This window comes from Pinus tabuliformis, chromosome 1_1 (genome assembly GCF_031772625.1).
Source record: "Pinus tabuliformis cultivar Carrire ecotype Pingquan chromosome 1_1, CPIR1, whole genome shotgun sequence".
Taxonomy (NCBI): Eukaryota; Viridiplantae; Streptophyta; class Pinopsida; order Pinales; family Pinaceae; genus Pinus; species Pinus tabuliformis.
The window spans coordinates 369,016,107-369,029,864 of record NC_142297.1 but is presented as its reverse complement, the minus strand read 5'-3'; positions in this window follow the sequence as shown (position 1 = coordinate 369,029,864).

The window sequence follows — 13,758 nt, the reverse complement described above, 5'->3', positions numbered from 1 at the left end:
TTTCTGTCTCTGTCTTCTTCAGTTCCTGGAACTGTGATGATGTATGGTCCTCCTCTTTTGAATTTTGAAATCTACTCCTGCATTCCCTTGCTTTATGCCCATAGTTGTTGCATGTATAACACCTTACATTTTTCATGTTCCTTCTATCACAATCATTTGCTTTGTGTCCATATGCATTGCAGGCAAAGCAATATCCTCTGAAATACCTGGGATGCGATGATCATTCTTGAGCCATTATACTTCTACATCTGGCTGCAACATGTCCAAGATTATGACATACATAACATTCAACATTATTCAATGGAGGAAATAATCGTCTATCACGTCCATAGTTAGGAGTAAAGGATCTTCCTTGAGGAAATTACTTTCCTTGGTTGTTCCTTGTTGAGCATTTCAGATTTCTCATTAGAGTTTCTTGCCTCACCTTGTGAACTAGATTCACGTTCAACATATTCATGAAAACCAAGACCAGTTTTGATAGCAGGAGACCCTTGGCTATTAAGAATATCATCCAAGACTTTAGTACTATCTTGAAATCGTAAAAGCTTATCCTTTTCTTCTAGTTTACCTTTCAAGATATTTACCTCAACTTGATGTTGTTCTTCCTTTATCAGATACTGATTCCTTAGGTCTTCTTCAGCTCTTCTTCCTTCTTCCACTTGTCGCTTTAGTTTGATCACTTCATGTTCTTGATCTTCAAGAGCTTCTCTGTTCTGTTCTCTTGATTTTTTAAGATCTTCTTTTAGAGAGAGGATCTTTGATTCAAGCATTTGAATAGTTATGCTCTGATCCTTTACTACATCCTGCAATTGCTCCCTTACCCTGGTTACTGTCTCCAATTGTTCATTTAATTTGGTAACTTCTTCAGTTTCTGCATTCTTCTTTTCATGTGCCATGAGACTTTTAATATCTTCGCTATTATTGGATGAAGCATTCTTCTTTTCATGTGCCATGAGACTTCTAATATCTTCACTATCATTGAATGAACTTTTAATATGGGTATAATAGCTTCTACCATCTTCTTCAGATACCTTTCCTTTGTTATGAGGGCATCTAGCAGCATAGTGAGCAACTCTACCACATAGAAAACTTTTGAAAGGTAGCTTACCTTTGAACCGTCCAGTTCCCCGTTCAAGATTCTTGACAAAATTTACCTCATCTTCTTCCGCTGACACTTCGAATGCGTCTTCTGGTGGTACCTCTTGTCGCATTTCAAAAGCAGTTAAGATTCCGTGAAGCTGTGACATGGTGATTTTCTGCACATTCTCCTTTTCTTCTATAGCAGATACTTTAGAATCAAATTTAGCAGACAGAGATCTCAAAACCTTTTCAACTAAGACAACTTCCTCAAATTCTTCACCCAGATCCCTCATACAATTCACAATCTCATCCATACGCAGGAAATAATTAGCTATGCTTTCATTACTATGCATCTTAAGAGTTTCATACCGGATTCTGAGAGTTTGAAGCTTTGCTCTTTTTACCTGATCATCTCCTTCGTAGCTTGTGACGATTTTGTCCCATATTTCCTTAGCTGATTTGAAATGCATGATCTTCATAAATTCTGATTGTGTCAAACTACTCAATAGGACAGTAACAGCTTTGGCATTGAGCTCATATTGCTTTTTCTCTGCTGGATCTGTAGGAGTTGCTGATGGGAATTTGTATCCTCCTTCTACGATTCCCCAAATTTCTGCTCCAAGTGATTGTAGATATGCAGTGGTTCTTATCTTCCAGTGAGTAAAATTTTTCCCGTCAAAGACTGGTGGCCTGATGTGTGCCTGTCTTTCTAGATTAGCCATTTTGATGGATCTTTTCCTTCAAGTGATCAAGCTTCCTCTGAAGGACCTGCTCCGATACCAATTGTTGGAAATAATACTGAGAGGGGGGGGGGGGGTGAATCAGTATTATCAGATCAGTAAAACCTTTCCAATTTCATACTCAGAAACATATACGCTACTTCAATTCAGTGAACCCGCATGTACACGCTACTGTGTCTAAAGAAACTAGCGTATATCCGGAGATCTTATAATTCAGTTATCTTAATCTTCAGTAAATGCATTAGAACATTATTAAGCATATTAACAGTAAACAGGTGCAGTATAACAGAACAGAACATCACACAAGAGCCACACACATGAACACCATGATATAAGGTGGAAACCCAATGTGGGTGAAAACCACCTGCTGCAATTCGTCTCTTTCTTCTTTAATAAGAAACTTCTTTTACAATGTACTGGTGCAGTCCTTTACCAGTACGCAGGCTACAACCTGCAGAGGGCTACAACCCTCTCTCGTTTTCCAACTACTTTTGGAAGGGAGCTACAACCCCCTCAGCTCTTGTACTAGCCGATCCATTTACTAGTACGTAGGTGCTAACCCTACAACCTTCAGGGACCACGTTTCATCAATTTTCAGACTGGATCCAAGAGTACAAAACAAACATTACCGCAATACAATCATCAACTTATACTTGCATCATAATTCATTAAACAACCCAATACTGAATCACTGAAACCCTGTCATCAAGAACACAGAACCCAAACCAGAGCCCAAAACTCTGCAACAACCACCAGAATTAGCAGCAACCTGAAATATCAAATCTTATTATTCATACGCTACTTCACTGTACCAAAACCGCGTGTATACGCGCTTTCTCCAAAGGCAACCCGCGTGCAGATCTAGAAATAATTACTTATGCCTTCGCTGTCAGATCCGACCCTTGCCAAGCGTCCCGAACAGATAAACAGCAATACCAGATCTTCTCACTTCGTCAGACACACATTGCATATCACTTTGCCTAATGATCTTCTCCTTATATAGCCTTATGCCCTTCACAATACCACGGGCCAAAACCATAGCAACACAATACCATCAACCTCGAAACTAGGGATCAACACGTCCGTCGAGACACCATGGTCCAAAACCATAGGAACAATTTCCAAGAGAATAATCGTCACGGAGCAAAGATAAGTTTTCCACATACACACTCTTTTACTGAAGCCAACCTGCGTGTACACGCGACTTGATATATAGAGAACCTGCGTATACGCGACTTGGTATATAGTGAACCTGCTTGTATACGCGACTTGGGCTTAACAAACCTGCGTGTATGAACTTTCTTGGCATGTTGTACTAAGATCTGTCCTCTGATTAAGTTGCCATCACCTGTACCAACCTCTGAGCACCTGTACCAACCTCTGAGTGAGTTGCCATCAAGGACAACACTTGAATCATAATGCCAACAGTATACGCAACAGTGTGTAAAGAAACAAGCGTATATCTAGTAAATTTATGATTCAGTTAGTTGATCCTTAATGAGTGCATCAGAACATTATTAACCATATGAACAGTAAACAAAAGTAGTAAAATAGAACAGATCATCACACACAAGAAGCACACATGAACACCATTATGTAAGGTGGAAACCCAATGTGGGTGAAAACCACCTGCTGCAATTTGTCTCTATCTTCTTTCAATTAGAAACTTATTTTTACAATGATTCTGTACTGGTGTAGTCCTTTACCAGTACACAGGCTGCAACTTGCAGAAGGCTACAACCTTCTCTCGTTCTCCAGACTCTCCTGGAAGGGAGCTACAACCGCCTTAGCTCTTGTACTAGCTGATCCATTTACTAGTACGTAGGTGCCGGCCTACTGAAATGCTCCAACCTTTACTCATTTTCCAGCTGCTACTGGAAGGGAGCTACTAACCCCCCTTAGCTATTGTACTAGCCGATGTACTAGTACGTAGGTGCTGACCTACAAAAGGATAGAACCTTCTCTTTCTTCCTGCAGGTACCACGTTTCATACATTTTTAGACTGGATACTCATGGAACACAACATCAAAATCTGAAGGCCACGTTTCATCCAATTTTCATACTGGACCCATCAATTAACATTGAAGCACAAAATCAATCACCAATGCAAAACCTGCATCATTGATCTCTAAAGCACCCAATACTCAAACACTGAAGCTCTGTCAATAACACAATCACCAGAACACAGAACATATAACAAAATTCTGCAACAATAACCAGATCTGACTGCAATATCAAATATCATACTTCATACTATATATGCTACTTTGATCAACCTGCGTACATACACGCTTTCACCAAAGCCAACCCGCGTACAGATCTACAAATATTTTCTCATAACTTTGCAGCTATTCCAGACATCAATTATACTCAGAACATAACATAAACATGTGTCAGCAATTCAGATCTAGTCTAGCCATAATCAAACCATATAATGATAAAACATTCCAAGCCTTAAGATCCCGATCCATTGTTCATCATCATCCTCATGGGTGCATCCTTGATTCAGATCAAGCTAAGCATCACAACCCATAACCTACATGCTAGATCTCACACTTCATCAGATATTCATTATTTTCACACCTCACATGGCCTAATGATCTTCTCCTTATATAGGTTTAGGCTTCTCTCAATACCATGATCCAAAACCATAAGTAATCAATAGCTTGGACCAAATACCTGGGTTCAATACTTTAGATGCAATACCAAGGACCAAAACCATAGGTCTAAATACCACGGACCAAAAATAAGCTTTCCCACATGTACGCGCTTTTCTTTGCATGGAAGTGCGTGCATACGCATACGCGACTTTTGATCATCAATCCTGTGTGTATACGTGTCTTTGTATATAGAGAACCTGTGTGTATAACCTGCGTGTATACCCTACTTGGTATATAGCGAACCTGCATATATACGTGACTTGGTACATAGTTAACCTACATATAACTTGCCTATGTATGCGATTTGGTATATAGTGAACTTGCGTATATACTCATATTTCTTCATTCTTTGTAGTTTGATCATCAATTCTTTGCTACTGACCTGCTGCACTATAATCTGTCATCTTGCCATCAAGGACAACACTTGTATCATAATGCCAACAATCTCACCCTTTGGACTCGATGGCAAAGCTAACTTGTCATACTGAGAACTGTCATCTAATTCCTTTGAGTTGTCCTGCATCCCATGTATTATGTCACATCTGATATCTATTTTGTAGATTCATCTAGTTATATATAAGTGAGTTGTTCTTCTACGAGTGGGTTGCCATCAAGTACAACACATGCATCATAATGCCAACATAGGATGCATCATCTCATCTGTCGTCTTTTGCACCCTTTAGATGGATCCATCATCCACACCATATATCGGTCATGTTGATGGTGCAAGTCGCTTCTCCAGGAATATAGTTGTCAAGCAGTAAAAAGCGTCTTTTTCACCTCTATTTACCCTACATTAATTGTCAATCCAAGAACAATTGGTTATCTCAAAGAGTATACTCAGTTTTAGGCGGTCATTTGTCAGAGTAATGCTAGGAGTATAGTGTTCTAAATACAAGAGTAAATGGATGCTTGGAATAAAATCTACCTAAAACTCAAATCATGGATTCAGAAAGCTACAACAATTTATCAGTCAAGGGTACAGTAATGGTAACTCTTCCCTCTGTAAACTGATGCAATAAAAAAGCAATCAAGGAAAAGATCATCAATTTGGGAACTAGACAACATATGTCAATGTTCACTATAGTCTCAGATCGTTCTGCACACCAAAGCGATGATAACTCAAATGACAAGAAATGGAACAACAACTAATTTTATAAACAGGATTGAACAACGAAACCTTAACCTACAGAAATGAATGCAATAGTCATTATATCCTACAGAAATTAAGTAACAATCTTTACTTTAGAGATGAATTGAACAGCATACAAAAATGGAACAACAAATTAATAGAAATAAAATATAGAACAGCAACTTAAATCAAATATAAACGTACGACAAACTAGATTAAACACAAGACACTCTTAATACTGAAAGGGGCAGTAATCTGAGCTTTGATACGACAAGTATGAATCACAATTATAAAAAAATAGCAATTGTGATCATGACGGAACAACAATCCTGAATGAACAACAATCACATTTTATGAATAAACCATAGATAAATACAGTAGTACCAATTTAGGAATATACAACACTGTTACTCTATAATCGAACAACAATGGCAATCTGTAAGGAACAACAATGTTATATCAATTGTTGAAAAGGACAGCAATGTGATATAAAGTTAGAATGAATAACATAGCATTCCTACTGCAAAGAATAGCATTACTTAGTCAAGTATAGACGAATTATAACAAAACTGATATGTAAAACAACAAGGCACGTCAGATTACTGAACAAAGCGAATAGAAGAGATCAAACCACACATGAATCGTAAATAATGGTAAAAGAGCAAGTGATCCACCAGGGCCGGGCCCTTAGCCTCCACGGACACACTGCTTAAGGTTAGTCCAGAATCAAAGGTAGAACAACAACAAGATTTATATATTAAAACATCAAAACAGAGTTACAGTGAATCGCTCTTCAAAGAGAGTCGATGATCAAAGTTTCAAGTACAAAGGAGAGTTTCATAAAATAGAAATAGTCTGTCCCCCGGGCTAGCAGTGTTGCCCCCTTCTTATAATAGCTGAGCAGAGATATCAAAGATACAGGAAATCGTTAAGGTAGCCATCCCTCAGGATCAAAGGATCCTGAAGGATTCACCAAACTGTTAGTTCTTAGTTATCATGTTGTTCTCTTGCACCGATTTGGTGTCTCCTTTTCCTTTTCCTGGCTGATATTCTACAATTTGGATCACCTTGTTTGAATGCGGTTCCCTATCAAAGGGACAACAATTAACTTTGTCTTGTATTTTCCTTTGGGATGGCAGTCTTCCGTATTGTCCTCTTTGTGCATACAAAAAGGGTAATTAATAGTTATTTCACGTTGCATATAAATCTTCTAGATTTTATCATAATCTCTTGTCAAATACCCAGTTCATGATGTAAAGAGGTTATGAGTTTTAAAGAAAAGAGAACAAAGTAAATGAAAATAACATACCTTCTCCAGTGCTCAACACACCCCGCTTCTTACCCTTTTTCATGCCCTCATGAAAACATTGTGGTTGACATGCAAGGCGGTGAGGGAGTAGGCTAGAGACAGGATCTCATGAGGTGGTCTATAGCCATGATGCCTAGCTAGGTGCTCAAAAAGATGTCCTGTCTGACCCTCAGGAATTTCGTATAAGGCTTGGTATCTTGGTGCAAGATGCCAAATGACTGGACATCAGAACCTACAGCCTAACCAATGTTATAGACATTTTTGTGCCTTACAACTCCAAGAATGAAATGTCCATAAACCAAGGGCTCCTAAGTCCCTAAAAGTGTTGTTCTAACCCCTAAAGGAACAAGGTTAACAGATTACAGCTTCTCCCAGAAGTTCTCCACCAGAAACTGCTCAGAATAAGTCAAAACAGGATCATTTCAGCTGCTCCACTGGCTAGGTGCGTTGCATTGCACCTAAATACACTGGCTAGGTGTGTTGCAATGCACCTAAATACACTGTGAGGGTATGTTGGGCGAGAAATGACAAATGGCAGTGTCATTCCGCGAGGTGGAGAGACAATGGAAGCTTCCAGAATCTTCTCCTGTGACACTTGCCTCACTGAATTCGACCAAGGATGAGTAAGAGGCCTTCAGTCTCCAAGTGGAAGCAAGAACTGACAGAGCGAAGACACTAATCAAATCACAAGTTGACTCATCCTCCTTACACATATCTATATATGGATCCCTCATCCCAGAGATCCAGAGGCTGGAATTTTTCACATTGTAAGGAATTGTTGTTGGTTTTGAGACAAACATCAGAGTATTGGGTGATCTATGCTTTGTTGGAGGTGAAGAGGGGCTTCTTTGCTGGGAGGTTGATGCTGGGTCAGGAACCATCGGTTGTAACTCCTCCTGGATCTTTTCTTGTTTATCAATAAAAACTATTTGAGTTTTTCATCCATGCTTTTGTATCATTGGTGCTTGTTACATTTGTATGGTTAACTTAAATCTGATCCTAAGTTGTTTATGAATATAGATCCATGTCTTTGTATAGTGTTCTTCTTCTGTGATCTTACAGGTACTTGGTGAAGCTGGGCAAGTAAGGGAGTAGGTAGCTGGAGGCTGTCAAAGAAGAGAGGGATTGGATCAAAGGATTAGCGCAAGACACAGGTTGGTTCTTTCTATTCCTCTCTATCTATAGTTCATAAAGGAAATACAAAAGTAGTTTTTCTCTGTTTTTTTCTAAGGCAGCTGTCACACCTTAGTGGGATAGAGCAGTTCTAAATAGACACTTTTCCCGGTAACAAAATGGCGACTCCGCTGGGGAGAATTTCTAATTAGTTTGTTTTTGTATCTCTTTGTTGTTTGTTTCATAAACTTATAAGTAGCATTCGAACTGCATTTGCCATAACAAATGCAAAGTAGACATCTGCTGCTTCAATCCATTCATTGGATCTGTTTATGATTTGAACAGCTGATTCACAAACTATCTGATTGCCCTTGTGATAGCTCTTAGACCCTCCTTAGATCTACCCCTGATTGTGCATTACTGATTGCTTTTACTCGGCCAAAAACCAAAGACTGAACTGCAAACTGTGACTCAGAACCCGGACAGATTCTTGTTTCTGGCCTAGCACAGGTACTGTTAAGAGATCCTGAATTTCAGCGCACTTCCCGAAAGGGAAACCTGCGCTGCATTGCAGTTTCTCTGTGTTACAGGTGCGCTGATCAGATTAGCCCTGTGCAGCTGTGGTTCTTGTGCTTCATTCTTTCCAGTTCTGTCTCTGAATTTTGCTGCCTATGATCAGTGTATGTGTCTGTTTAAAACCCCTTTTCCTTGTTGTTATTCTGCCTCCTTTGTACAAAAGAACTGTAGATGTTTTTGTGTGTTTGTTGAGTCGTTTACAGTTTTCCATTGCAAAAGTAGAATAGTCGTACTGTCGTCCTTTGATTTGGATCTGTCGCAAGTGTCGATTTCGATCATAGGAGAAAGTTTGATTGCTGTTGATGGTCGATTATACTTTTACTATTGCCTTTGGTCTGAATTTGTGATTTTCTAGTGTCAAGTACAAGTGTTCATTTCAAAATCGCAAGGTGTTGTAATCATATCTGTTTTTGATTTCGAAAAAGAACTTGTTTATATTTGTCACTTGAAAAGAAATTCAAATTTGTACATCAACTTTCTTTTTAGCATCAATACTAAGAAAGTCGAAAACAAATACATGCATGTGCATTTGCATATAGACAGTCTGTTTGGCTTGATTTAGGAAAGTGCATTACAGTGTGCTCTTTGCTCTTTGTGAAAAGATTGTGTCTTTCTTTTCCTCTAGTAGCTAGGATTTTCATTGCACAAAAGAGATAAAAGTTTGTTTATCATCTTTAGATTGCATTTTAGGAATTAAATCTACATCTCGTGGTGAACCCAAAAGGCAAACTTCATAAGCAAGATCAACTTAAAATAAATTCAATGAATCTAACAACGCTTTGGAACTTAACGCACAACATTTAGAGGTCTAGGCTAGAGACGTATTCCAGCGTCGTAAAGCCTGGTAACTGTTGTCCTCACTGATGGTTGGGTGATTCCTCCACTTTGAGACGATAAGTGCCAGTACAGACTTGTGCTCCCACGTACCGTCGAGTATATTTTGGGAGACCCCTATAGTCTTAAATCCTTTATCCATAGGAAGCCGTGTCTGTCACCCTATCGATCGCAATGCACTGAACACAGCATTCGGGAAGATTGACTGCCGTACCGTAAAAAGTATTCTGCAGTTTTGCGATTGGTTTGGTACTCCCTCTACCTAGACCTCCAGAGCAGTCCCTTCCGTTCCTTTTCGGACTCCTTAATGGAAAAGGTCCATCTGAGCACTTGTCACTTCAAGCTCATTAAAAATCGAAGGAGACTAGAGTCATCTTTTGTTTTTTCTCGACTCTTAAAAACTGAAAAAACAAGTTGTGTCAAAGCGTATAAAAATTTATTTTAAACGGAATATTCATTACCCTTTCCTACGTTGATCTTGGGTTGAGAAAATGGAGTCTACCAACCAAGGAATTCCCCTTGGAGGAAATCCTAGTCCCTTCTCCTCTTGGGGAGATGTTGGTGCGCCCCATATGGCCACATTGTCGCTTCTAGGGCTGACAATTGGTTTGCTTGTATGGCTCTTCTCAACCTCTGTCGTTTAGAACACCACTATTCCTGAATAATCGAATCAGCAATTAGACGAGTCCAGAGTTGCCCACCAACCTTCTACTTCCTCTAATTCTGCCTCTCCTCCTTCCTCTTCGCTTGATGGGGCTGGTAAAGCCAAAAGTCAAGTTCCTAAGGAGAAGAAGGAAAAGAAGAAGAAAGAGAAGAAGAAGAAGGAGCCAAAGGCCAATGGGGGAAAACGAGTGTCGTCTAACGAAAATCCACACACTGCACCGACCAGGCCTAAATCACCATGTGTCATTTGCAAAGGAGACCACTTTCACAGAGATTTTCCTTGCATCCCTCGGATCTTAAGGGACTGGTCTCCTCGTTTGCACAACCCGGTGTCGTCAACCTCTGATGATCATGTTGAAAGCACACCATCAGCTAGTGAAAGTGAAGCCCCAGGACAAAAAGGGAAATGTAGATCTCCTTGTAAACTGTGTGAAGGCGATCATGCCGTCCACCGTTGTCCCTTCTTAGAAGAAGCTAAAATATTTTTGGATGATCGTCCGGTTTCATTGTTACGACTTCCTCCTGGATATAAAAAACTCTTGCCGAGTCCGTCACTAGTTGAAAATCCAGCTGGCCCACTCAGGTGGTCGGCTGAAGCACCTACCATTGAAGATAAACCATCTGGATCCATACCAGACGAAAGTCAAAAGGTCGAGGCGGCAGTTGACCCGGTCTTGCCTTCAGAAGTTTCATCTTCAAATGATACAGTCACTGAAGAGAACAAGGATGACACCGTCCAAATTCTCTTCATAAACACAGACTCCGACGAACAAGGGGGAAATTTACCCATTCCTTTACCGCAGGAAGGAAGTTCGTCAGAGCCGTAGCCGGCCGTCTATTCGGTCCCACCTCCAAGCAACCTAGTTGTCTCCTTCGACTGGAATCAACTAGGCAGACCCCGTTTACTAGCAAGCGTACCATTCCGAATTATCGTTCAAATATATAGAATGGTTATGGCTGGTACCATCATAGATGAGGGGGCTTCTGTGAGCATCCTTTCCTCAACTGCTTGGAAAGCGCTTGGTTCACCATCGCTTTTGCCTGAGATGAGAAATCTGACAGGCTTTGATAAAGGAACCAGTCGACCGTTAGGGATCCTTCCCGATGTGCCCATAACATTGAGAAGGAAAACAATTCACATGAACGTAATGGTAGTTCAAGGACCCCTGGATTACAATCTACTCCTTAGACGAGACTATATTTATTGCATGGGAGCAATTGTCTCCTCACTCTTTAGAGTAATGTGTTTTCCGCACGAAGGAAGAGTGGTCAAGCTCGTGGACCAGCTTTCATTTCCCGGATCATACAGAGCAAATAGTCATATACCATCCCTGAATGGTCTTTTCACGGAAGAAATGTCTCAATATCCAGTCCGTCCTCCCGATGAGCGCGAGTAATTCGGAGGGATATGACTGAAACCCAGGGGGCATGCACCCTGGTCTGCTTCGGCAGGAAAACTTCGGGTATAGGGTAGGTTTTCGCGGGAGAATATGACTAGTCTGTACCCCGTCTATGAGTGGAAAAGAGGGTTATTCTAGAACAAGATTCTCTTGTCAAAGTTATGTGAGTGGAGTAGCCTCCTTCACTCACCTTTGTCTATTTCGGTAAACATCGCCGAAGAAGTGTTTTGCTTGCGCTGTGAATAAAGCAATCTTTGGGTAACCTGTAAGAGGTAGGCCTCTCTCGGTAAAACAATGTTTTATCGGAAAGAAGTAGGGGTAGCCTTGAAACTCTATTTTATACCTGGGGGCATGCAAACCTTTTGGAGTGCAATCAAAGAGTGATCATTTATCTGTTTTTTGGATTGGTCGTTTCCTAACTTGCATAAAGAAAGGATGTGGGGCAAAACTCTAAAAGTTGTCGTTTTATATGAGACATTCTTATCACACGACTGGATTAATCGAGCAGTTTTAGCACATAGTTCAAGCTCGTTAAAAAATAAACATAAGACATGAGCAAATGTTTCCACCCGTGTTTAAGCTCGTTAAAAAATGAACTATTCCCCGGTAAATAACCACCGTGAATGAAGTACTTCAGCCATTAAAGCCTTGGTCGTGTTTGCACCGTCACCTCCACTTTTTCATTGGCCGATCATTTACCTCCACTTGATTGTTTACCCATTTTGAGGAACAACTGCGAAGAGTGATTTCACTAGCCATCCTTGTGACACTGCCGTGATTGGAAAATTCCAAATCTTACTTGGAATCAACTGCTACACATTTTATCACTCGTTCGTCAAAAGACGAGTCTTCTTTAAGCTCTTTTCGACTGACTCGTAAAATATGAAAAGATTGCCGAGTTTTGGCCTTCCAGCTCGTTAAAGCGACGGGAAGTACTATCCCTCCTCTAGATTTTAATCTTTTTGGACCTAAGGGATTATTGCACAAAAAGATCGAGCGCTTGTTTTGTTCGGCTCGTTAAAACTATCGAAAATTCATCCCTTCTGTATTGTTTTATACTTTTTCGGACTTAAGGGATTAGATGGCGAAAAAGGAATTTTGGAGTTGCCTTTACGTACCTTTTCAGAATCTCTAAAATTGAAAAGGACCGAGTTATCTTTGTCGTTAAACTCGTTAAAAAGATTAATAGCGACAAACTTGTCTTTAGACGAGAACGAGTTTCACTATCGCTAGGCTCGTTAAAACATAGCGATGGGTTTGCCCGAAGGGCAAATTATAGAACAAGCATATGTTATCCTCCTCAAGCTTGAAAAAAATAAAGAGGTACTGGTCAGCAATGACGGGGGAAAAATTGGGAAGAAAACTTGAAGAATCTTTATTGGTAGCAAGTCGCTCTTGAACATGAAATTTCCACTCCGTGTCCGAGTCGGGTTGCGTTGTTTCATTCACCGGTCACATCGCCATGGTCACACCATACCATCCACATTTGGGGTTAATGCTACCAATCCATTACATCAGTTTCGCCGACATGTTCAAGAGAAGTCATCCAGAGAAGCCACCTGTGTCTCACCCACTACCATACATTATACTCCATTCTTTCATGACCTCCACCCTGAACCGTATATCATCAGATCTTTTTCACCTCCATCAAAATAATTTGCTTCGTTCCGTGTCATTGATGTGGGATTCATTAAGGCCCTCCTTTGACGGATCACTTCTTGTCGACATCAGCTCATTATCCAAGAAGTTGATCTAGGAACACTCCATTCAGTACTTTGAAGCTTGCATGCCTTAATGGCAAGTTTCTCACTTCCGGCGATAGGTTTACATCAATGGCCTTCGACCGAAGGATTTTGCGTGGTGTTCGATGCCAAGTCCTTTATTCACACCACGTGAATTGTACTGTAGTACCTTGAGGGTCATTATCATTATCGGTGATTCCTCTCGCACTTGTTAATAGTTTACATCATTGACTGGTAATCAAGCGATGTCTTTCCATGTTCGACTTCAAAACATTTCTCACATGGATCGACTTGTACTTTGAGTGAAGATCGGACGAGATTGAAGACCCCGGATCTAGTTTCATCCATCCGGGCTGCGATATATATTTAGGGAAATAAAGACATTAAATGTACAAGCACTGCAGCACAGATAGTCATCCTACCAAAAGGATGATGGCTCTATCAGAATCATCAGTCTACACTCAGACGATTGTCTGTCCTATGTACATGAAAATGAATTTATAAAGCTG